We start from the raw sequence: 24929 nt of genomic DNA on the forward strand, positions 1-24929 counted from the left end.
CTTCACACGACAGAAGGAAAACATAGAGCAATGGACCCTGTATGTATTTAGGGAGTTTAGCCTGTCTGATTCGCCCTCATCTCTGACTAATCACTGGGCTGTGTCAGCTCAGGAATCTCCTCTTCCATGGCAGAGCTGCTAATTTGTAAACACAGGATGTTAACCCTATGTCTGCTTCCATGAAACAGGTATACATGTATGTACAAGTATACATACTGAAGATGTATTGCAGGATTTGTATGAGCTGTAACAAAGTAATGTTTTTCATTAAAGGTTATTACGCTGTTACATATCTTTTAGAGCAGAGAGTAAGTTTTGATTTAAGTCTGCTTTAATGCCACTGGGACTTTTGCAGGGGCAGGGTGAGCCGTTTTTTGGCTTTACCCTGTGCCCAAATTTCCTGGTGCTTTAATTACACATGCAAGTAGAGGCATGTTCACATCTCTGCATTCTAACAAACCTCATTATCCTAATGCACATGTTACAGTGTGTTTTAGTATAACGTGTGCAAAAATGTGCACATTCCATAGCAATTGTTCATGCTATGAAAATAACGTGTGTTATAATGTGCAGAGTGTGCTTTGCTTTGTGCAATGCCCATAGTGAATGATTCACTACACCCCCTAAAATTGCAGTGTGCAAGAAATGCATGGCAATTTTGCCGGTGTTTCCCTATCAATCAGGAGCGTAGCAATAGCCCCTGCAAAGGAACCCAGGAGCAGGGGGGCCAGAGCCTGGTAGGGGTCCTGACCAGGACCATTTTTAGCAGCAGGAGGCGGGCGCAGCACAGAGAAAGGGGCAGTGGGGGGCACACACAATCGGGGTGGAGGGTTCAACTCCCTCCCCCCTCACTATGCTCTAGTGATTGCAATAGCAATTTTGGTGTGCACTAGCCCTGACATGCATTTTGTAGTTCAACTGGTGTGTGATTTTGCATCAGAGAAGAGAAACAATGCAAATTATATATGGGTACCAGCCAGGGGCGTCTCTAGCCATTTTGTCACTCCAGGCGAGAAATCCTGTGGCACCCCCCCCCCCACCCCCGTGATTGCCCCCAGTCCCATACCCCGCACCCCTCATGGTGAACACCACTCCTGTGGTGAACCCCACCCCCAAGACCCCCGAAAATCATAATGCAGCAGCGTTTCACCAGAAAATATACTTATTGTGGCATGGGTTCACCAGAAAATAGTTGTTATGCAGCAGAGCGTTTCACCATAACATATACTTATTGTGGCATGCACTCACACACACAACACACAGTACACACACACACACACTATACACACACACACACGCAGTGTACACACACACACACACACACACACACACACAGTACACACACTGCACACAACATACACACTATACACAGTACACACACACATTAGACACGCACAGCACAGTACACACACTATACACACACTATACACACACACACACACACACACACACACACACGCAGGGGCGTCTCTAGCCATTTTGTCACTCCAGGCGAGAAATCCTGTGGCACCCCCCCCCACCCCCGTGATTGCCCCCAGTCCCATACCCCGCACCCCTCATGGTGAACACCACTCCTGTGGTGAACCCCACCCCCAAGACCCCTGAAAATCATAATGCAGCAGCGTTTCACCAGAAAATATACTTATTGTGGCATGGGTTCACCAGAAAATAGTTGTTATGCAGCAGAGCGTTTCACCATAACATATACTTATTGTGGCATGCACTCACACACACAACACACAGTACACACACACACACTATACACACACACACACACAGTGTACACACACACACACACACACACACACACACACACAGTACACACACTGCACACAACATACACACTATACACAGTACACACACACTTTAGACACGCACAGCACAGTACACACACTATACACACACACACACACACACACACACGCACGCACGCACGCACGCACGCACACAGAGCACACTATACACAGCACACAGTAGACATACACTATACACATACAGAGATAGGAGGAGTGGAGTGAGACTGAGAATAGCCTGAGATGGAGCAGTTTATCTGTATTGCAGTCCCACATTACACAGAGACTAGTTGCTGGTAATAGGACTGCTGTCCCTGCCAGCCTCTTACACAATTCAGCAAGCAGCCCTCCTGGAGTCTAGGGACTGTCAAAACTTTTCAACCTGTTTAAGACCTTATCTGCACTTGCAATCATTATAACAATGGGGAGAGACCAGACAGATTTTTTCCCACTGACCCTCCAGACGAGTTCTACATCATGCTGTGTATATTTACCAGCTTGCCTGCCCTCTAATTGCACTTTTATCAGCTAGCCTAGTGTTTTACATTGCCTTACATCAACAAACCTGAATACAGCAGACACAGGACCAACCCTAAATCATTGAATGAAAGGCGGGCTGGGGGGAAGTCAATGCCTGGCTGCTACACAGTCTCTACATCCACGCAGTTACCAGTAGCAGAGAGAGAGGGACTGAATTCTCAGGAGTCGGACTCAGGAGCTGATGATGCTGTACTCCTCGGATCCCTGACTAGGATGAGTGCCTTCTCTCACTGACTCATTCATTACTGTGGTTCTTTGAATCATTGAGCTGAAGTCCAGTCAGCCCCGCTGCTGCTGCTGCTGTGTAAACTGACACCTGAGTCAGCTGAGAGGCATTTCTTCTCTCACTACTCAGTGCAGAAGCGCCCTTGCCTCTTCCTGTCGCCTTAGGCGAAAATTTATAGCTGCCTAATGGCTCGGACGCCTCTGGTACCAGCAATCTATTTACCAGCAGTACTGGAATTTGATTTGCCCTATTTTCTGTGATGCAAATTCCAGTTTTGGTCAAATTACAATTTGCATTAAGTTAAATGTTTAGCTTATCACCTACCTTCCCTCTTCATGGTACAGACTGGACTGTTCAGATGAGAAAGAGAGAGACACTTTTTAACACAAGCATATTTGGTTATAGGAAACACCCCCAGTCACACCTCCAGTCACATTTCACTATTTCTTCAGTGACATCACCAGTTACATCCCACCGCACCTCCGGTCACACAAAACACCTCTTTGCTAGTACACTCCCTCCCCCCTCTTCTCGCAAAACACCTACAGTCACACTGCAGTCTCCTACCACACCTCCAGGCACACCCCAAAGCACCTCTTTTCTAGCAACTTTCCTTACCCCCACTACACATTTCTAGTCACACCCCAGTCACCCACCAGACCCCTAGTCTCTCTCCTCCAATCACATTCCTCCACAGCTCCAGTCACACCCAAGTCTCCAACCACAACTCCATTCACACCCGCAAACACTTATTTTCTAGCACCCACCCCCTGCCACATCTCTAGTCACACCCCAGTCTCTCCCCGCACCTCTAATCACACTCCACCACACCTCTAGTTGCGATGCAGTCAACCTCCAAACCCCAGTCACCCACCACATCTACAGTCAGAGCCCGAAGCACCTCTAGTCATGATTCAGTCAAGCACCACACCTTTACTCATTCTCCCTATCTATGCTTAACACTAACCACCCCCACTTACTCCCAACACTAAAGACAATAATTAATTGGCCAGGTTAGGCCAGAAACTAAAAAGCCCATATTTTGGCTACAAAGTAGCAGACCTCCACCACTGCTATTCTGCTCAGTCGCCTTTGGTGCCCACTATTTTATATCCACTAATTTGGAGTCCAAATTGCTCTCTGTAGCCAATGTTTTTAGAATTTAACATGGGAGTATATAGAGCTGCCCAAATGTCCCCAGCGCCTCCAGCACCAAAATTTACCACTTTGCTTGGTCCTGTGCTGCAGAGGGCCCTCCTGGTGAACATGCTTATAGCTCTCTCATCTGTACTGCTGGCACACTTCTTGCCATCCAGTCACTGCCTGGGCCTTCTCATGGCTCTCTGCAAATATGTCACTCACTGATCCTGCCACTTGATAATATGATCATGCCAGGTCAGTGATCCAGCATGGCAGGGAGCCAGGGAATGAGGTGGTAGAAAAGACAGGAAAACAAAATACTAGGAGCGATTTTCTGAGCGTTTTGCGATTTGAAAACTCTTGCTAATATAATGCTATGGGTGTGATCCCACTTGAGCGATGTGATTTTATAAAAATCCCCCATAGCATTGCATTAGCAAGAGCTTTTTCAAATCGCTAGCGATTAGAAATCGCTCTTAGTGGGTTTCTGGCCTTACTCTGCATTTACACGGAGGGGCAAATGCAGGTACTTCTGGGGACAGCTGAGGAGGACAGAAAAAATTGGAGGGCACTACTTTAATAGGTGGCAACAGAGGACCTACTGAAGCAGGAGCTGGTCAGGTCCAAGTCTGATGGCTACACCACTGGAGGGGAGTTCTCAGTCTGGCGGTGTTGAAAGTCGTTCAGTCTCACTTCTGCGGCTGGAGATACATTTTAATATCAGATTAGTGAGACGTGCCATACTCAGTGCTGTTACATCCTAGTTTGTCTCTGTCACATGTCATCCTCATACCAGCAGTCACTTCTTGTCCCTGCATCAGTACCACACTGAACTGCACGTCTTAACCACCCTGGCGTTCTGATTAAATCGCCAGGGTGGCTGCGGGAGGGTTTTTTTTTAATAAAAAAAAAACTATTTCATGCAGCCAACTGAAAGTTGGCTGCATGAAAGCCCACTAGAGGGCGCTCCGGAGGCGATCTTCCGATCGCCTCCGGCGCCCAGAATAAACAAGGAAGGCCGCAATGAGCGTCCTTCCTTGTTTTGCTTATATCGTCGCCATAGCGACGAGCGGAGTGACGTCATCGACGTCAGCCGACGTCCTGACGTCAGCCGCCTCCGATCCAGCCCTTAGCGCTGGCCGGAACTTTTTGTTCCGGCTACGCTGGGCTCAGGCGGCTGGGGGGACCCTCTTTCGCCGCTGCTCGCGGCGAATCGCCGCAGAGCGGCGGCGATCAGGCAGCACACGCGGCTGGCAAAGTGCCGGCTGCGTGTGCTGCTTTTTATTTCATTAAAATCGGCCCAGCAGGGCCTGAGCGGCAGCCGCTGGCGGTGTTGGACGAGCTGAGCTCGTCCAGACCGCTCAGCTGGTTAAAATAAATATTGTCAGGTTTAATTAAATCATTTTCACCATTTATCTATCTGAACCGAAAAGCAGAACAAAGCTCACTGTATATACATCTCTGCTAGTAAGCTAAGCCCAAGCCATTGTTTCTTAGGCCTTCCATTAGTGGTTCAAACTTCAGAGCTCTTCCTGCAAAGATCCTTTGTGCTGAGATTTAAACTTCCTGTTGAGTAACAGAATGACTAGTATGCTCTGGAAAAGCCCAAATGTCTTTTATAAAATGCATTTATTTCTGACTCGCTATTTTTTTTTCTTTTATAAAAGTAAGTATAAAAATTCTAAATGCTCATTAAAGAAAAAGTACAATGAGAAGAATATTGAGGCTGCCATTTTTATTCTCTTAAAAAAAGAATTCCCTGGCTGACATTCTGCGGGGCGCCTGTTCTTGGGCGCACATGACCGGCCGCGTAGTGCCTTAGTTTGGTGTGGCTATAGCAGCAACGCTATAGTCCGCAGCCCACGCATGAGGCCACAAATTACTTCTCCCTCTGAGTTTCTATAACTGGAAGAGGGAATTTTATTTAAGGCCGCCAGCGATTTTAGCGGCAGCAGGGTGGACCATCATTCGGCTCACCTCGCGTCCAATTCACCAGCGCCAAAAATGAAGTAGTCGTAACATTCGAATCTGTTTTAGTAGTTTGCTGCTCACTTAAAGCAATTACATAGCGAGAAGTCAAAAAGGAATCTGAACTTCTTATCTATGTAATTTTTGGGTCACAGACCCAGGAGGGGCGTAACTACAAATCACAGGGCCCCCCAGTGAAAACTTCCATGGGCTTGATTCACAATGCGGTGCTAACTGTTAGCACGCCTATGAAAACTCCCTTAGCACGTCTAAATGAGCTTTTCGCGCGCAAAACTTTATGCGCGTAAAACTTTACGCGCACACTGCACAGGGCGCTCCGCGCGAAGTGCCCATTAAAGCCTATGGGACTTAGCACGCGCATAGGACTTTGCTCGCGTAAAACTTTGCGCGCAAAACTTTGCGCGCGACCTGATTGAGAAATCCGGTGCTAACCTACTTAGCACCCTGGTTAGCACATCTAAAGACTTTAGACGTGCTAAGTAGGTTAGCACCGCTTTGTGAATCAAGCCCCATAGCTCCTACTTCCCATGTTATTACCCCACCTCAACTGTCAATCATCTGATTCCCAACAGGGTGGTTGCCCAGAATTCTTTCTTTCTTGTCTCCTCCACTACAGACGTACAGATCAGCGCAGTAGTAGTGTCAGGGCTTAACTCTTCCAGCATCAGGTTCCTGAGGCACTCTCCGTTGCAGCCTTGATGCTAGAACAGATAAGCCCTGACACTACCACTGTGCTGATCTATGGGTCTGGTACAGAGAGGTGACAGCCAGGGAAGCAAAGGATGGGGCCCTGGTGGAGGAGGGAAGTCTGGACCCCCGTACACCACCAGGCTCCCCCACAATCATGAGGGCTGCTTCCTTATGGTTATGCCACTGTGACTGCTTGTAGTGCAGAAAGTGAGCAACAGTAGTGCAGATAGAAAGTGACTGTTGTGCAGAAACTGGGGGATGGCAGTGCAGATATTGGGTGACAGCAGTGCAGAAAGTGGGTGATGGAAGTGCAGAGGCCTCACTCAAGGGGGGTGGAGTTAGAGCCAGGCTGCAACAGTTCAGAGCCAAGTTCTGTACAGACACATCACTAGCCTGGAGGCTAGCTACACCTATGTTACTGTGCAACAGGGAGGAGAGACAATGTGCAGTGTATGATGGAGCAGCTTCTGATGACTGGGGTGAGTAGAAGAGCAATGCGTTCTTTAGGTGACCTTGGGGGGCTTTCATTCACACACAAGATTCTCACCTAAGGTGGTCCTTATCAGTTAACTTGATTGAGTTTAATCCAGCATGTGTACTTGGCTTTAGAGACAGGGATCAGCACAACAGCCAGAATTATTCTATGTGTCCTAGAAACTGAAAATTGTGCACTTTTTATGGTCACGTTAATGAGCTGACCCTCCGCTTTAAATAGCTTACTGCGGTCCTCCCCAACCCTGTCCTCAAGGCCCCCACCAACAATGCATGCTTTGTGGAAATCCACAGAGGTTGTTAATCAGCACTGCTGAGACACTTCTTCATAGAAACCTCTTCCTCGATAAAGTGGTGAATCTCGTCTGTTTCTACCCCAGCTCCACTCACTGCTTGCACAGTTGTCTCAGTCCTCTGGTGAAAATATTATGCAGCTTCTTGATTCTTCTTATTATCTTTTGAAACCCATAAAATAGTATTAAAACTCTGTTTAGAGGCATGCAGTATCAGCAAGCATGAACAGCCCAAAAGGTATATAATATTGTCTATAGAAAGCTTCTTGTTCTTATGATTTATAATATTTTGGGTCCATGATGGAGCAAACCTCCTGCCATGAATCCTTTTTGCAGATCTTTATATAATGCCTGCCCATGAGGCTGTACAAGTAGGCAGGGCCGGTTCTAGCCAAACTGGGGCCCCTGACACCAATACCCACTACTACAACAACCCCCCCCCGCGCGCACGCCTGCCACAGGGCAGATCCCCCCTCGCTCGCTTCTCCTCCCCTTTCCCCACACGCTGCCTCCCACATTGTAATAAAGGCAGAGGGAGATAGACACACTCACCACCCGAATGATCCATGCAGTGCAGCTCCCATCTGTCTCCTCTGTAGTGATTGTCCTGCACTTCCTTCTCTGTTCAGGCACTAGAAGCAAATGGATTAGCAGGGAGTGCAGGACAATCACTACAGGGGAGACAGATGGGAGCTTCACCGCCTGGATCGTTTAAGAGGTGAGTGTGTCTCTCCCACTGCCTTTATTACACTGGGGGGGGGGCAGCACACGCGGGGAGAAGCGAGCGAGGGGGGACATCTGGCAGGCAGTAGCCATGGGGGAGTGCGCAGGGGTATCTGGCCAGCTCTGCAGCCATATGATTTGAGGCAAAGGGAGACACTTGGGGGCCCCTATGGAAGCGGGGCCCTGGGGCAATTGCCCCCTTTGCCTCTATGAAAGCGCCAGCCCTGCAAGTAGGGACTCTCTGTCACTGCCTGTATCAGCTTCTGTGTCGAAGCATGATTGCAGTATGATGGAAAAGGAGGAAATTATGTCACAAGATCTGGTTTCAGGGCTGCTGGGAAAAAGGTGAAAATGCACCAGGTCAGATAATTGCTTGTAAGTGCCACCCTGCATTTTCCTTGCAGGTGTTTGACAATGTGTGCACAAGATCAGTAACATAACTACAATTCATGGGGCCCCCCAGAAAAACTTTGGGCCCACCTCCCCCAATGTCCACACCCCTTGCCTCCAATTGGTGCCCTTCACGGCCTAGGGGCCCATTTCATTAGGGTCCTAAAACAAGCGTGGCCAGTCTGATCTTTACATCCATAACACTTGTAGCCACAAATACACCTGATCAGAAAGTATAGTCCCCTGTATCGGAGGAAGGGAAGGTTAGTAGGTGGCGCCCACAACAGCTCTGGGTCCCCCTGAGATGCTCCCCTCTAGTTACACCCCTACACAAGATTCTTGTCATGTAGCTTCAAATGCGATGCCCTAAACACCTTTTACTGGAACATTGCTATAAATGGAGATCCCCACTTCATTGTTTATGCAACATATACCATAAATGTGTGTGTGTGTTTTTATTGTGCAAAACAGTCTGTAAAGTTCTACAATCTATCTGTTTATGTCTGAATACTGGCCATCAGGATCAAAACATGTATGTGGTTATTTGTAAGTCACCCATAGGCTTGAGATTGCAGGTGTTCAACCCAACCATGTTTTGGTTGGATTGCGCCTAATTGTCTGACAACACTTTCAAATCTGGGGCTAAGCCTAAACTTTACATAGATTAAAGAAAGATAACCATAGCAAATAACATTCTGTGATAGTTATTTGATCTGCTACATATTTTTTTTATTAAAAATTATATATTTTTTTGTACTTGCATTTCTGAAATCAATTGTTGTGGTGTTTGTGGCATGGATTTCAGAAAGTGACTTGAAGTGACGCTTTGATCCAAATGACATCTTCATATTTTCTTGCTCTTTTTAGCCTGCAATCCCAAATTTAACCTAAGTAGATCTTTACCAGAAATGACCTGCAGGAAGGAGACAACAATTATTCTGTCTGATTGCTATCTGGGTATACAATAGCTGGGAATGTCTGCAAGGTTAAATTATTGTAATTAAAGAATACATTTAAGTGTCCCAAAATATACCATATGCTACTGTAGCGAATGTTATGGATAGTGTCTTTGGCTCCAGTTATCCAAGTTAATTTACTAATAAGAGGGGACAGAGTGGAATTCCAGTTAAAAAAAAAATGAGTTTCGTGTTTTATACAGTATGTAACAGTTATAATTTATTGGATTACTGCTATCATCTGAATCATGTCCTCTGTTGCTCACTTTCTGTTCTATTGGCCATAATAAGAACTATTGCCATTGGCACAGGCAGCAAAAGCTTTGGTACATTCTTATTGCTGTTTTTGTACCTTTTTGAGACTTCCTAACATTAACACTAGAAACTTCATAAGAAGGTCAGGAACCATTGCTTGATTTCCTGTAGTTACGTGGTTACTTTGACACCTTTTTGTACATGACAGAGTGATTTCCTTCGAAAAGAGGGACAGTGAAGCTTCACTGTTGTCAAGGTTTGATAGTTAAGATTCAGGCCTACATGTAAAATGGGCAATTGCAATATAATATTGTATACTATCGGATTCCTTAACCTATGCCTCACACTAACCCTTTCCTACCTAAGCCTAACACTTCCCTCCCCCAACCTATGCCTATCACTAACCTTCCACCTATGCCTAATACTAACCTCCCCCTTTCCAAGTACCCCTAAGGGCCTGTTTCCACTACACGCAGATTTGATGCAGAATGTATGCAGAAAAACTGACTCCAATAAATGCCTATGGGAAAATCTGCATCAGAAAAATCGCGTTTAGTGGAAACAGGCCCATAGGCATTCATTGTAGTCCGTTTTTTTCTGTATCCAATCTGTGTGTAGTGGAAACAGGCCCTTACACCAACCCCTGCCAACTCCTAACACTAACCTTCCCCCTACTTATACCTAACACCAACCCCCTACCAACGCCTAACACTAATCTTTCCCTACCTACACCTAACACCAACCCCCTACCAGCGCCTAACACCTTCCCCCTACCTACACCTAACACTGACAACTCCCCCTCCCACACACACACACACACACAGTAGAAAAGCTTGCCACTGACACTAGCCAGAGTTTGGCTATATAATACCTAAACCCCAGCACTCAGTTGACTCCACAAATTACATTGTGGTCTATGGTGACAACCAATATACAGAATAGGCTGCATGCCCAAAATACCTGCTTTGTCTGTATGTGTTACTGTTAAAAAATGTCTGATACTTGATTGCTTTGGGCTGAAAAGGTGCTAGAATCATCAGCCTGTATATTCAGCTTAATAGATATTGAAATTAAACAGATATCTTAGAGGTTTCGAGCTGGGATAATACATGCTTAAAAATAAACCTAATCTGCATAATGCTGTAAAAACAGGAAATCGCTACCTTAGAAGCACTTTTAGCTGGGACAAAAACAAAAACAGAACAGCAACACAGACATCATCAAATGGAGTCAGTGCACAAGGAAAGGCCCAGGCATTCTGCCAAAACCTTCCTAACCAAGCCAGATATTTCAAATCAAGTGATTGTACTGTGGCTGAGAAGTAGGGCTGCATTTCTGTCCCCCCCCCCACGCTCCTCCAAATACGAGGACGTCCAAAAGGTATCTTAAACAATAGGCCATTTTAAAGAAAATACAAATAACTTCACTGGGTTAAAAGATCAACGATTTATTGGAAGACATAAAAAACAACTTGGAAACAAATTGTGTTTAAGGGGAACTTGCATCACATTACTGGGGAAAAAAAAACTCACCAGTTAAATCTAAAGTGTAAGTAATTTGTGTTTAACAACCAAGTATATGGATTGCACTACTGTATTCTACATATTTTATACTATGTATAGTTAGTTCAGGTTGGGCATATTTTTTTATTATTGAGACTGAGAAAAGTGAAACTATGGGGTTGGTTTACTGTGAAACAACACAATACCAGGAGAGTGATCAAAGCCCTGGATTTACCTTTTTCTGTAACTGCATTCCATAGATATGCAATTATTAAGAAACCAAAAAAATGAATTTGGCTCAGTTTCTGACATGATGAATAGCTTTCTCAGGCAATATCGGTTGGAGTGTCTGAGAGCGGGTCTCTATGAGTTTAGAGGCACTGAGCTCATAGAGACCCGATCTCAGACACTCCAACCGATATTGCCAAAGGAAGCCGGCTGTAATATAGAGGTTTTGTCTCTATACTACAGAGAGAGACTTCTTAACCCAAGTGGGGCTGGGTTTATTCTCACCACCTGCTTTTGCAGAAATGTTTTGGTTTCTTTGCGAAGGGGAAATGGAAGATTGCTCACATATGACTTGCTATGTTAGGGTCATGATATATGCACTGTGGTGGTGGCATAATAGTTGCACACGCTATGTTGGAGTGCACACTACCTGCACATACTGTGTTGAAGGGCATACTATCTGCACATACTGTGTTGGAGTGCATACTACCTGCACATACTGTGTTGAAGGGCATACTATCTGCACATACTGTGTTGGAGTGCATACTACCTGCACATACTGTGTTGAAGGGCATACTATCTGCACATACTGTGTTGGAGTGCATACTACCTGCACATACTGTGTTGAAGGACATACTATCTGCACATACTGTGGTGGGGGGGTGGGGGGGGGGCTGATACTATCTGCATATGCTGTGTTGGGGGCATAACATCTTCTCTGGTAAATGGGAGACATGCTGGCTGCCCATGTTAATAGGCTCTGTCTACAATACCTAGGCTCAATGTTATGTTTTTCTACATCGTTTCATGTATACTCTGGGCCCCCCAGCAGTCTGAAGTATGTTGACCCGGCCCTTGACCGAAAAAGTTTGGATGTGTAAGTTCTAGGGTGTTTCAAGCACTTGGCCCTGAACTGATGCCAAAGGTATCAAGTTCCAATCCCTGGGAACCAACATTCTTCATAGTGTATCAGAGTAAGCAGACGTGCTGCTAATTGTCCTTTCATACATCGCTGTAGTCAGAAATAATTAGCATAATGTAACCACAATGCAGATTGTCAGGTGATGCGCATATGTGTGCCAAGCTTGCCAGCAAGTAGTAAATAGAAGATCTCCAAAGTATGTCAGTAGAGATTAAATGTTTTAATTATTCTTAAATGAATAGTGAACATGTCCCTAATAAACTAATGAACTTGAATGTATTTTTGGAAGTACAGATCTTGTGTGCTGGCATATATATATTTTGCTTTTGCATACAACAATGGGCATCTGCTTTTTCAGGATGTTTAGGCTGTGTCAGGATTGTACACATGCTAGATTCTTAACCTCCCTGGCGGTAAGCCCGAGCTACACTCGGGCTAGCTGCCGCAGAGGATTACATGGCCCCGGGAGGAATTCTTTGAATAAAACTTGTTGTAAACCTTGTAGCTGGCACTAGGCTAGCTACCTGTGTCCCCTAAGTCCCTTCGCTCTGCTCCAATCCCCCGATCACTGCCGTTATACGTACCACCCCCGGATCCCGCGATAGCGCAGCCTGTCCAATCACCTCCAGGCTTTGCTATGGGGAGGATCGGGACTGCGCATGACGTCGATGACGTCAGATGTCATGTCCGATCGTCGCCATAGCGATGACTGAAGCTGATTGGGAAGGCTGCGGCTCTCACAGGATCTCGGCTGTGTAAATATAAGCATCGCCGATCGGGAGGATCAGAGAAATGCGGGGGGAATTGGGGGACACATGTAGCTAGCCTAGTGCTAGCTACAAGGTTTACAACAAGTTTTATTCAAACAATTACTCCCGCGGACGCAACCACCAAAACTGCGTACCGCCCGGGAGGTTAAACTAGGCGGACATCAGCCAGTTTAATCCAGCAGTGTACATAGCTTTATGTTCAAGGATAGGCAAAAATTATGATGTTTTCCTTTTTTTAACTAGTATTTGTATTACCGGTACATGTCAGCTCCACAGAAAAGTCAAGAATAGTCTCCATATAAAAATTGTCTCACATACAGTTTTACACATGTAAGATAACATTGTCCTGTTATCCCTCATACATGTCCTTTCTGCAACTTTTGAATCCCTTATCCAGTCTCAGCAATTCTAGTACATACCTCCAGAAGAACCACACTATTTTAGCTAAATTATAATGTGAGCTTAATTTTGTACGTGCAGTGTGATTAAAATGCCTTTACAATAAACCCTGAATATTATATTTTCATTACTCATATTACCTCCATTTTTCCAATACTAGTAAATCACCTCAAGTAAATCCTGTAAAAGTTGTTACTTTTTGACTTAAAGAGACTCTGTAACAACATTTTCAGCCCTTTTTCTTCTATCCTAAAAGTTCCTATACCTGTTCTAATGTGATCCAAAGTGATCTGGATTACTGCAGCCTTTTCTAGTTGCACTGTCTCTGTAATATATCTAATCTTCTTTTCTTTGTCAAGCTTTTGTTGACCCGGGGAGGAATATGCTGCCTCTCTTGTAATGAACACAAGTAATGCACGCCCCCTGCAGGCTCTGTGTGCTTTGATTACTCCTCAGTCTCTGGTCTCAGTTTCAGCCTGTGCAGTTTGTGAAGGGGAAGGGAGCTGCCTGTCATATGCTGAGAAACTGTAAGAATCCAAGACTGGTGTGCAGATAATAAAAACTTGTGGTATACTGTATATGTATATATATATATATATATATATATATATATATATATATATATATATATATATATATTTGGACAAAATAATGGAAACACCTTGAAAATCAACAAAATATATTTTAATATGGTGTAGGTCCACCTTTTGCGGCAATTACAGCCTCAATTCTCAGAGGTATTGATTCATACAAATTGTGAATTGTTTACAAAGGAATTTTAGCCCATTCTTCAGTTAAAACGACATCCAGTTCTTTTAGAGGCGATGACAGCAGAAATCAACTTCTTTATTGAATCGCTAATAACGACCATAAATGCTCAATAATGTTGAGGTCTGGGGATTGTGATTGCAAGATGAGATGCTCAACTTCATTAGAATGTTTCTCGTGCCATTCTTTAACAATTCTAGCTGTATGGATTGGGGCATTATCATCTTGAAAGATGGCATTCCCCTCCAGAAACAGTTCTTGAACCATAGGATGAACTTGGTCGCCCAAAATTCCTAAATAGTCTCAACTGTAAATTCTTCCATTAAGGGAAATCATTGGCCCGGCGGATTTCCAAGAAATAGCACCCCAGCTCATCACAGAAGCCCCGCCATGTTTTACGGTTGGGAGAAGGCAGTCTTGATGAAATGCTTCTTTCGGCTTTCTCCAAATGTACACTCGGCCGGAGGTCGGAAACAAGGTAAATGATGATTGGTCAGAGAAAATCATATTTTTCCACTGCTCGAAGGACCAATTCTGGTGGTTTCTACACCACTCTAAACTCTTTGAAACATTTGTCTTTGAGAGCAGAGGTTTTCTAATTGCAGTTCTTCCATGGAATCCAGATTTATGCAGCTACCGACGAACAGTTTTTGTGGAAACTGGGTTCTGTAGGGGTTCATTCAGCTCTGCAGTGATTTTAGGAGCCGTGGTCTTGCGAGCTTTTCTTACAATTCGATTTAGAGTCCGATGGTCTCTCTCAGGCAACTTCGACTTTCGACCACAACTGTGCTTTGCTGAGGATGTTTTTCCTTCTCTTTCAAAGCCAGTCATCACTTTTGAGACAGTACCTCTTTAAATGTCAATCATTCGGGCAGTTTCTGTTACAGTAGCGCCTGCCATACGGGCACCAACAATTTGAAAGTCCGAGAGATCTGCAATTTTTATAAATTATAACCAACTTTTGTTTAAATATCTGTAAAAAACTATTATTTTAATTAAACATATGAAATAACTAAAATAATAAACAAAAAAATGTAACATATGTCAAGGTTTGATTGCTTAAAACATGTTCAAAGATTATGATGCCAAAATGTTAGGTGTTTCATATAGTTTGTCCATCCCTTGTATATCTGTATGTACACATACACACATACATGTATATATATATTTACAGTGGTTTGCAAAAGTATTCGGCCCCCTTGAAGTTTTCCACATTTTGTCATATTACTGCCACAAACATGAATCAATTTTATTGGAATTCCACATGAAAGACCAATACAAAGTGGTGTGTACCTGAGAAGTGGAACGAAAATCATACATGATTCCAAACATTTTTTACAAATAAATAACTGCAAAGTGGGGTGTGCGTAAATATTCAGCCCCCTTTGGTCTGAGTGCAGTCAGTTGCCCATAGACATTGCCTGATGATTGCTAATGACTAAATAGAGTGCACCTGTGTGTAATCTAATGTCAGTACAAATACAGCTGCTCTGTGACAGCCTCAGAGGTTGTCTAAGAGAATATTGGGAGCAACAACACCATGAAGTCCAAAGAACACACCAGTCAGGTCAATGATAACGTTATTGAGAAATTTAAAGCTGGCTTAGGCTACAAAAAGATTTCCAAAGCCTTGAACATCCCACGGAGCACTGTTCAAGTGATCATTCAGAAATGGAAGGAGTATGGCACAACTGTAAACTTACCAAGACAAGGCCGTGCACCTAAACACATGGGTCCAGGGCCGGGCTTTGACCTGAGCGACCGGAGCGATCGCTCAGGGCGCCGGCTTCCAGGGGGGCGCTCCTGCCACCTGGCCGCATACATTATCTGGCTGCTGCTGCGGGCTCCAGATGGGGTCCGTCTCGCTGAGCGTCTTGCTCCGCCTCTTGGTGCCGCTGGGGGTTTCAGCGCATGCCATGCCTGCCCTCATTCCACTGAGCCTCCCCTCCCGGTGCCGCCTCTGCCCCCGCCGCCTGTCTGTCCGCGACAGACCTCAGATCGCGGCGACAACACAGTCACAGGCCGTGCACGCTATCCACGCTGAATATATTCCAAATGCGGAAGTGACGTCATTGACCTCTGACGTCACTTCCGCATCTGGAGTACACTGAGCGCGGGTAGCGTGCACAGCCTGTGACTCTGCTGTCGCTGCCATCTGAGGTCTGTCAGTCACCATGAGAAGTGCATCGGGGACAGGCTGCGGGGACCAGTCGCCGTGAGATCTGAGGTCTGTAACAGCCACAACTACCCACCCTGCTCCAGCCACAACTGCCCACCCTGCCCCAGATGCCCACCCTGCCCCAACTGCCCACCCTACCACAACTGCCCATCCTGCCACAACTGCCCACCCAGCCTCAACTGCCCACCCTGCCCCAGCTGCCCACCCAGCCACAACTGCCCACCGAGCCACAACGGCCCACCCTGCCCCAGCCACAATGGACCACCCTGCCCCAGCCACAACGACCCACCCTGCTCCAGCCACAACGGCCCACCCTGCTCCAGCCACAACTGCCCACCCTGCTCCAGCCACAACTGCCCACCCTGCCCCAGATGCCCACCCTGCCCCAACTGCCCACCCTGCCACAACTGCCCACCCTGCCACAACTGCCCACCCATCCTCAACTGCCCACCCTGCCCCAGATGCCCACCCTGCCCCAACTGCCCACCCTGCCACAACTGCCCATCCTGCCACAACTGCCCACCCAGCCTCAACTGCCCACCCTGCCCCAGCTGCCCACCCAGCCACAACTGCCCACCCAGCCACAACGGCCCACCCTGCCCCAGCCACAACGGCCCACCCTGCTCCAGCCACAACTGCCCACCCTGCTCCAGCCACAACTGCCCACGCTGCCCCAGCCACAACTGCCCCAGCCACAACTGCCCACCCTGCCCCAGCCACAACTGCCCACCCTGCCCCAGCCACAACTGCCTACCCTGCCCCAGCCATAACTGCCCACCCTGCCCCAGCCACAACTGCCCACCCTGCCCCAGCCACAACTGCCCACCCTGCCCCAGCCACAACGGCCCACCCTGCCCCAGCCACAACTGCCCACCCTGCTCCAGCCACAACTGCCCACCCTGCCCCAGCCACAACTACCCCAGACACAACTGCCCACCCTGCCCCAGCCACAACTGCCCACCCTTCTCCAGCCACAACTGCCCACCCTGCCCCAGTCACAACTGCCCACCCTGCCCCAGCCACAGCCACAACTGCTCACCCTTCTCCAGCCAAAACTGCCCACCCTGCCCCAGCCACAACTGCCCACCCTGCCCCAGCCACAACTGCCCACCCTGCCCCAGCCACAACTGCCCATCCTGCCCCAGCCACAACTGCCCGCCCTGCCCCAGCTGCCCACCCAGCCACAACTGCCCACCCTGCCCCAGCTGCCCACCCAGCCACAACTGCCCACCCTGCCCCAGCCACAACTGCCCACCCTGCTCCAGCCACAACTGCCCACCCTGCTCCAGCCATAACTGCCCACCCTGCTCCAGCCACAACTGCCCACCCAGCCACAACTGCCCACCCTGCTCCATCCAAAACTGCCCACCCTGCCTCAGTCACAACTGCCCACCCTGCCTCAGCCACAACTGCCCAACCTGCCCCAGGCACAACTGCCCACCCTGCCCTAGCCTCAACTGCCCACCCAGCCTCAACTGGCCACCCTGCCCCAGCTCCCCACCCAGCCACAACTGCACACCCAGCCATAACTGCCCACCCTGCCTCAGCCACAACTGCCCACCCAGCCAAAACTGCCCACCCTGCTCCATCCAAAGCTGCCCACCCTGCCTCAGCCACAACTGCTCACCCTGCCCCAGCCACAACAGCCCACCCTGCCCCAGCCACAACTGCCCACCCTGCCTCAGCCACAACTGCCCAACCTGCCCCAGGCACAACTGCCCACCCTGCCCTAGCCTCAACTGCCCACCCAGCCTCAACTGCCCACCCAGCCTCAACTGGCCACCCTGCCCCAGTTGCCCACCCAGCCACAACTGCACACCCAGCCATAACTGCCCACCCTGCCTCAGCCACAACTGCCCACCCTGCTCAATCCAAAGCTGCCCACCCTACCTCAGCCACAACTGCCCACCCTGCCTCAGCCACAACTGCCCACCCTGCCCCAGTCACAACTGCCCACCCTGTCCCAGCCACAACTGCCCACCCTGCCCCAGCCACAACTGCCCACCCTGCCCTAGCCTCAACTGCCCACCCAGCCTCAACTGCCCACCCTGCCCCAGCTGCCCACCCAGCCACAACTGCACACTCAGCCACAACTGCCCACCCTGCCTCAGCCACAACTGCCCACCCAGCCACAACTTACCAGCCACAACTGCCCACCCTGCACCAGCCACAACTGCCCAGCCAGCCACAACTGCCCACCCTGCCCCAGCCTTAGCCACAATTGCCCACCCAGCCACAACTGCCCACCCTGCCTCAGCCACAACTGCCCACCCTGCCCCAGCCTCAGCCACAACTGCCCACCCTACCCCAGCCACAACTGCCCACCCTGTCTCAGCCACAACTGCCCACCCTACCCCAGCCACAACTGCCCACCTTGCCACAACTGCCCACCCTGCCCCAGCCACAACTGCCCTAACCAGCACCCTGTCTCTGCACCCAGCCACCAGCCTGCACACTGCTCTAACCAGCACCCTGTCCCTCCACTCATCCTGCACACTGCCCTACCTGCACCCTGCCCTGCACCCAGCCACCAGCCTGCACACTGCCCTAACCTGCACCCAGCAAACACCCTGCACCCAGCTAGTGGGGGTCCGCTATGGTTACCTAACATCTAGGGGCACATTTTTCTACCTACTGATATGTATGGGCACATAGCTATCTAATTATTTTATTTGGTGAACATGGCTGTTTAATTTATGTATCCAGGGTGGACTTGGCTACTAAATTGTTTTATCTTGAGGCATCTGTCTATGTAATGTGTTTATTGTGAGGTACCTGGCTACTTAATTATTTTATCTGGTTGACTGTTGCAACGTTATTTTTATTGGGCAGCATGTGACTACTTGATGAATTATCTGATGGTATGTGACTACTTGATGAATTATCCGATGGCATGTGACTACTTGATGAATTATCTGATGGCATGGGATTACTTGATGAATTATCTGATGGCATGTGACAGTGATGTGTTGGGGGGGGAGGTAGAGCAATTTTAGTGTTTGCCATAGGCGCCGTATTACCCAGATGCCTCTTGGAGTGTGAGACTCCGCCCGGCCCTGCGATATGTCAGGAATCAGCATGGGCTGAGCCTCAGGCTGCTGCAGAGAAGCGTGCAGCACGTGTGCCACTCAGCCCTGTGACAATATCCTGAGTGACGACGAGTCCTTCTCCTCTCCTGTTCCCAGAATCCTGGCATCTACACTGGCACTGAGTCTGCAGATAGTAAGAAGAGAAGACTGGCCAGCAAAAAGTAAGGCTTCCCATCCCCAACCTCCCTACGCTAAAGGGGGAATATGCCTATACTAGATACACTAAGAGGGGAGGGGCGGGATCGGCTGCCTAAATACACTAAAAGGGGATCTGCAACTGCAAGATTAGTAGCCTAAGCCTATATGCACTAAGGGGGATCTGGCTATATATACATTAAAGGGGGATCTGCCTACATATGCAAGACTAGTAGCCTATATACACTAAGGGGGGGATCTGCCTATTATATGCACGCAACGCGAAGAGGATGAATGGGGGGGGCGCAAAAATCTGGTTACGCTCAGGGCGCTGTAAAACCTAAGGCCGGCCCTGCATGGGTCGAACAAGGAGAGCGCTGATCAGAAATGCAGTCAAGAGGCCCATGGTGACTCTGGACGAGCTGCAGAGATCTACAGCTCAGGTGAAGAATCTGTCCATAGGACAACTATTAGTCGTGCACTGCACAAAGTTGGCCTTTATGGAAGAGTGGCAAGAAGAAAGCCATTGCTAACAGAAAAGCATAAGAAGTCCCGTTTGCAGTTTGCCACAAGCCATGTGGGGGACACAGCAAACCTGTGGAAGAAGGTGCTCTGGTCAGATGAGACCAAAATGGAACTTTTTGGCCAAAATGCAAAACACTATGTGTGGCGGAAAATTAACACTGCACATCACTCTGAACACACCATCCCCACTGTCAAATATGGCGGTGGCAGCATCATGCTCTGGGGTTGCTTCACTTCAGCAGGGACCGGGAGCTGGTCAGAGTTGATGGGAAGATGGATGGAGCCAAATACAGGGCAATCTTGGAAGAAAAGCTCTTGGAGTCTTCAAAAGACTTGAGACTGGGGCGGAGGTTCACCTTCCAGCAGGACAATTACCCTAAATATAAAGCCAGGACAACAATGGAATGGTTTAAAACAAAACATATCTATGTGTTAGAATGGCCCAGTCAAAGCCCAGATCTAAATCCAATCGAGAATCTGTGGCAAGATCTAAAAACTGCTGTTCACTAACGTTGTCCATCTAATCTGACTGAGCTGGAGCTGTTTTGCAGAGAAGAATGGGCAGTCTCTAGATGTGCAAAGCTGGTAGAGACTTGCCCTATAAGACTGGCAGCTGTAATTGCAGCAAAAGGAGGTTCTACAAAGTATTGACTTAGGGGACTGAATAATTATGCACACCCCACTTTGCAGTTATTTTTTTATAAAAAATGTTTGTAATCATGTATGATTTTTGTTCCACTTTTCACGTGTACACCACTTTGTATTGGTCTTTCACGTGGAATTCCAATAAAATTGATTCATGTTTGTAGCAGTAATGTGACAAAATGTGGAAAACTTCAAGGGGGCCGAATACTTTTGCAAACCACTGTGTGTGTGTGTGTATATATATATATATATATATATATATATATATATATATATATATATATATATAATTACAGAGGGGCTGCAGCACACAACAGGAAAACAGTGACAGGGGCTCTTGGCCACGCTCCAACGCGCTCAAGCTCACCAACTGCGCCAAAGTGTCCCCGATCCGGCGAGTCCCACTCCACCATGCAAAATGCCAGTTTTTATAAGCAGTCTAGTGGGAACTAAACCAAAAACCCAAGAGTCAACTAAATGGGAAAAAAAGGAAATTAAAAACACCTTACCTTTCACTAGCTACCAAATGAACTCTCTGAACATGTGCAATGCACTCATTTATATGCTTAACTGTGCTAGAGGTGGGCGTGGTTATGCAGGCATACAAAACATCACTTGCTGGTTAGTGGCCATGTTTTTTGTTTGCAAACACTGCCTAAAACTGTCGATTAAAAGACAGGATCGCGGCACGAAGCAGCAGAAACGGAAAAAGAGGGATCCAGGTGATCACAGTGACTCGATTGGTATGTTTTTTATTGTTCAAGTCGGACAGTACAGATTCTCTTTAACTATTTGACTATAGTTTAACTGACCTGTGTGGTGATCCACTTATTTTCATTGCTTTGTATACACTCCCCCCCCCCCCCCCCCCCAGTTGTACATTTCTCTCTCTACACTGCTTATCATCCTTTTTTCCCTATGTTTTCAGCACCTCAACAAACAAACACAGAGTTTGCAAGTATAAGCTAGACTTAAAGGACTTTTTTTTTGTATTTGGCCTCGTAAGCCCCTTAAGGCCCTTACACGTGCTCAACCAAACCAGAATCTGCATTCTCCTTGTATCAATATCCTGTTTGCACTCTTCCTACATTACACGAATGCTGACAAAGGAAGTTGGAGAAGAAGAGTCCAGCCGAGAGAACGAGGCACATGAAAGAATAAGAATAACAGTGTGAGCTATGACAATACCTTTGTCCCTGCACTGCTCCGAATGGGGAATGCTTGGTTATTAGAGGGGATGCATGCAAACTGTTTTTGGAAGCTAACATCCCTATTAATGTTAATTTGGTGTATCTGTTTTGAATGCAAGTTGGCTATCCTGCTCTGCACACTTATGCTGTTAGTAAGTCAGATGCAGCCTGTCTTGGGGAATAATTGCCGCTTCCCCCTGCTGTATAAAAAAATGCAAGTTTACTTTATGGCTAGCTGCACCCATTTGCCCCTTAATATTTTTATTCAGTTTTCACTGAGTTTAGAGATTCAGTGCATAGTTTAGCATGTGTTTTGAGGGCTTTGAATGCCTCTGCTGGTAGTCATTACAGATGCAGCCTGGTTTTAGGAGTGCTTCCCTATCAGAGGGGATCTAACTTTACAGGGGGACATGGCATTATTGGGGAAGCATGGCTACAGAAGGGGGATGGTTATATTTGGAGGAGGGGGTATGGGTATTTTGAGGTGACATTATAATTTCTATGGGGAGAGGAGGAATGGTGGGTGTCAAGATCACCACACTTTTTACAGGTGGAGCATTCATGATGACTGTATTGTTATGGGAAAGAGGGGGGTTCTTGGTTACCATGCTCATTATTTGACCCCTGCTCCTTGGCAACGCAGGTCACCATGAATGTGGAGGTAGCCCCATCAAAGTTATGCTGAGAGCCCCATGATGTACAGTTGCACCCCTGCATTAGTCAACAAAAGTCAACCACAAAGGTTGGAAAGCCCGCTACACACACACTCACCCCAACTGGGAGCAGGAAAATCACATGCCACAGTCTATCGAATCCAAAGAACATTCCACTCCTCCAAATGGCGTAGAAAAGTGAAAAATCTTTATTCGTCAATCCAACATATAAGCACACAGATAAAAGCTCACGCGGATCGGAGCAAGAATGGCTCCTTAATCATAGCTAATGATTAAGCTTATGATACGCCATTTGGTGGAGCGGAATGTTCTTTGGATTCAAAAGTCAACAACTGACAAAGTTATGGGACGTTCAATGGAGCCAGTCTGTCCGTAGTAGATTGAACTGGTAAGGTGTGTTCTGTTGTGCTGCACTAGATTGCGGCAGATCTCACCCAACCCAGAACCTTCAGCATTATGTGAAATAAGTATTCAAATGTTCTGCAGGCTAACAATAATTTTTATGCCTAAAGATGGTATATTTACCTAAAGTCCTTTGTAAGCTTGAACACTTAAACTTGAGATACTCAAAGTCAAATTCAGCTTTTTTTTTCACACTGTTAAAATTATTTTCAAACCTTTTTCTCTGAACTATAAAAAAACCATAAGAACGCTGTGTTCTCTACATCAGATTTGTAATCTGCTAACAAAAATGCACAATCAGGGGTTTGATGCATAAAGCTGACTTAATTACATAACAGCTCCGTTATAAAAAATTAATGCTTCTTCTCTGCAAGTCACCACAGTAATGACACATTACAGCAATTCATTCTCTATAAGCTTACTAAGGAGCTATTATTAATAATAGTAAAGGCAACTTAAATGTATTTGTCTTGTGGTTACATACTAGAAATGCTGAAAACATAATGCAAATTAAATAATAGAGCAAGGAGAAAGTTTTTGTAGTTTTCTAAGATTTATAGACAACCGCAGAGCTATTCAAAAATGTGCAGCTGAATTACTTAATGTATGGGGAAAACAGTTTGCTTTATGCAAAGTCAAAGGTATAAATGGGCATAGTAAAGTTATGCTGCAGAAGCTTTTGAGTTCAGTTGTTTACAGAAAGGATTTTCTGGTCTAACTGTAGGTATATCTAAATCCTACTTTTTCAATTTACACCTCCTCCATTGGTGAAGTCATCTCCTCCCTGGGCTTCAAATACCACCTATATGTCAATGATACCCAGATCTATCCCAATACCCCGATCGCTCCTCCTCCACCAATGACAAGGTCTCCTCCTGCCTCTTGACAATCTCCTCCTGGATGACAGCCGGGTTTCTGAAGCTTAGCATAGATAAAACTCCTGATTTTACCAATCCATGCTGCACCACCCCTCCTGGATATTCCCGTCACGATCAAAAGTGCGAACATCCGCCTTACCTTAAAGTGAAGCAGGTAGAGAAATGTGGTCACCAGAGTGCACAAAGACAGGTGGCTATATTAACACCTATTTTCTATTTACCTAGCACCTATTTTTATTGGAGAGGTCAAAATAGCGATACTGGGAGGAGTATGACTACACATGGGGAGACTAGCACTTCTGGGGGGGACATGGCTATGTGGGGTAAGGGAACATGGCTATATTTGGGGGAAATGGCTAAATTGAGATGACATGGTCTTTGCTATGGCTAAAAGAATGGAATTATATTTTCCACACCTGTTATGGCTGGGAGAAGGGATCATATAGTAAGTGTAGGCACTTACTATATGACCTCTAGCAGATGGGCCCACTGGCTTTGGGGCTTTCCACAGGGTGTGTGTGTTCCGGGAGGGGGAAGAGTTGTAAACATAGATGGAGCTTCAGTTGTATTGCTGCATCCCGCATGCTAATATTGCTTAGGCCTAGGGCCCACTGGGGCATTTTTTGCTGCAATTTGTGCTTTTGAGGAATTATTGGTGATTCCTAAAGCACTAGGCTCATGAACGCCTATGGCTGGGAATCCACTACTGCCAAAATGGCAGTCGTGTTGCCTTCAACCAGTGATAGAGCAATAGGGGATGCAGAGGTTGCGACCACACCAGGGCCCTCCCACAACCCCAGTATTCTGTGGTCCGGCACTGGTAATAATTAGGGTTGCTCGTAATTAATATTATGAGCAGCACTTCCTTCCTGCAGAAGGGGGGGTTAACTTACCCATGCCGTTGTCTATAGCCAATGTGCTCCACTCGTATTCCACGTCACTCCCATGCTTTCTCCCTCAACCTGGAAGAAGGAAGCATGGGAGTGATGTGGAACTCGACATGAAATGTGAGTAGCACATCGGCTATAGATGGCCCTGTCCCTTGGACAGAAAGTGCTACTTGTAATTTCAATTATGAGCAACCCTAGTAATAATCTCTTATGTACTGTAGATGCTTTGAATAGTAGTAATCATTA

General features: G+C 46.9%; 1 protein-coding gene across 3 annotated transcripts in view; it reads left to right on the forward strand.

Annotated features, from left to right (window-relative positions):
• The window catches only part of RASGRP3 (RAS guanyl releasing protein 3), a 178543-nt gene that overhangs the window by 82649 nt on the left and 70965 nt on the right, over nucleotides 1-24929 (forward strand). Inside the window, exon 1 of one of the 3 annotated variants that reach the window (XM_068232119.1) lies at nucleotides 14483-14554. The exons of the other annotated variants lie outside the window; for them this stretch is intronic. The gene's annotated coding sequence lies outside the window, so the exon portion shown is untranslated. Of the gene's footprint in view, nucleotides 1-14482; nucleotides 14555-24929 lie in introns of those variants that run through there. 3 annotated transcript variants of the gene reach the window in all.

The sequence above is a fragment of the Hyperolius riggenbachi genome, chromosome 4 (assembly GCF_040937935.1).
Source record: "Hyperolius riggenbachi isolate aHypRig1 chromosome 4, aHypRig1.pri, whole genome shotgun sequence".
NCBI classification, from domain to species: Eukaryota; Metazoa; Chordata; class Amphibia; order Anura; family Hyperoliidae; genus Hyperolius; species Hyperolius riggenbachi.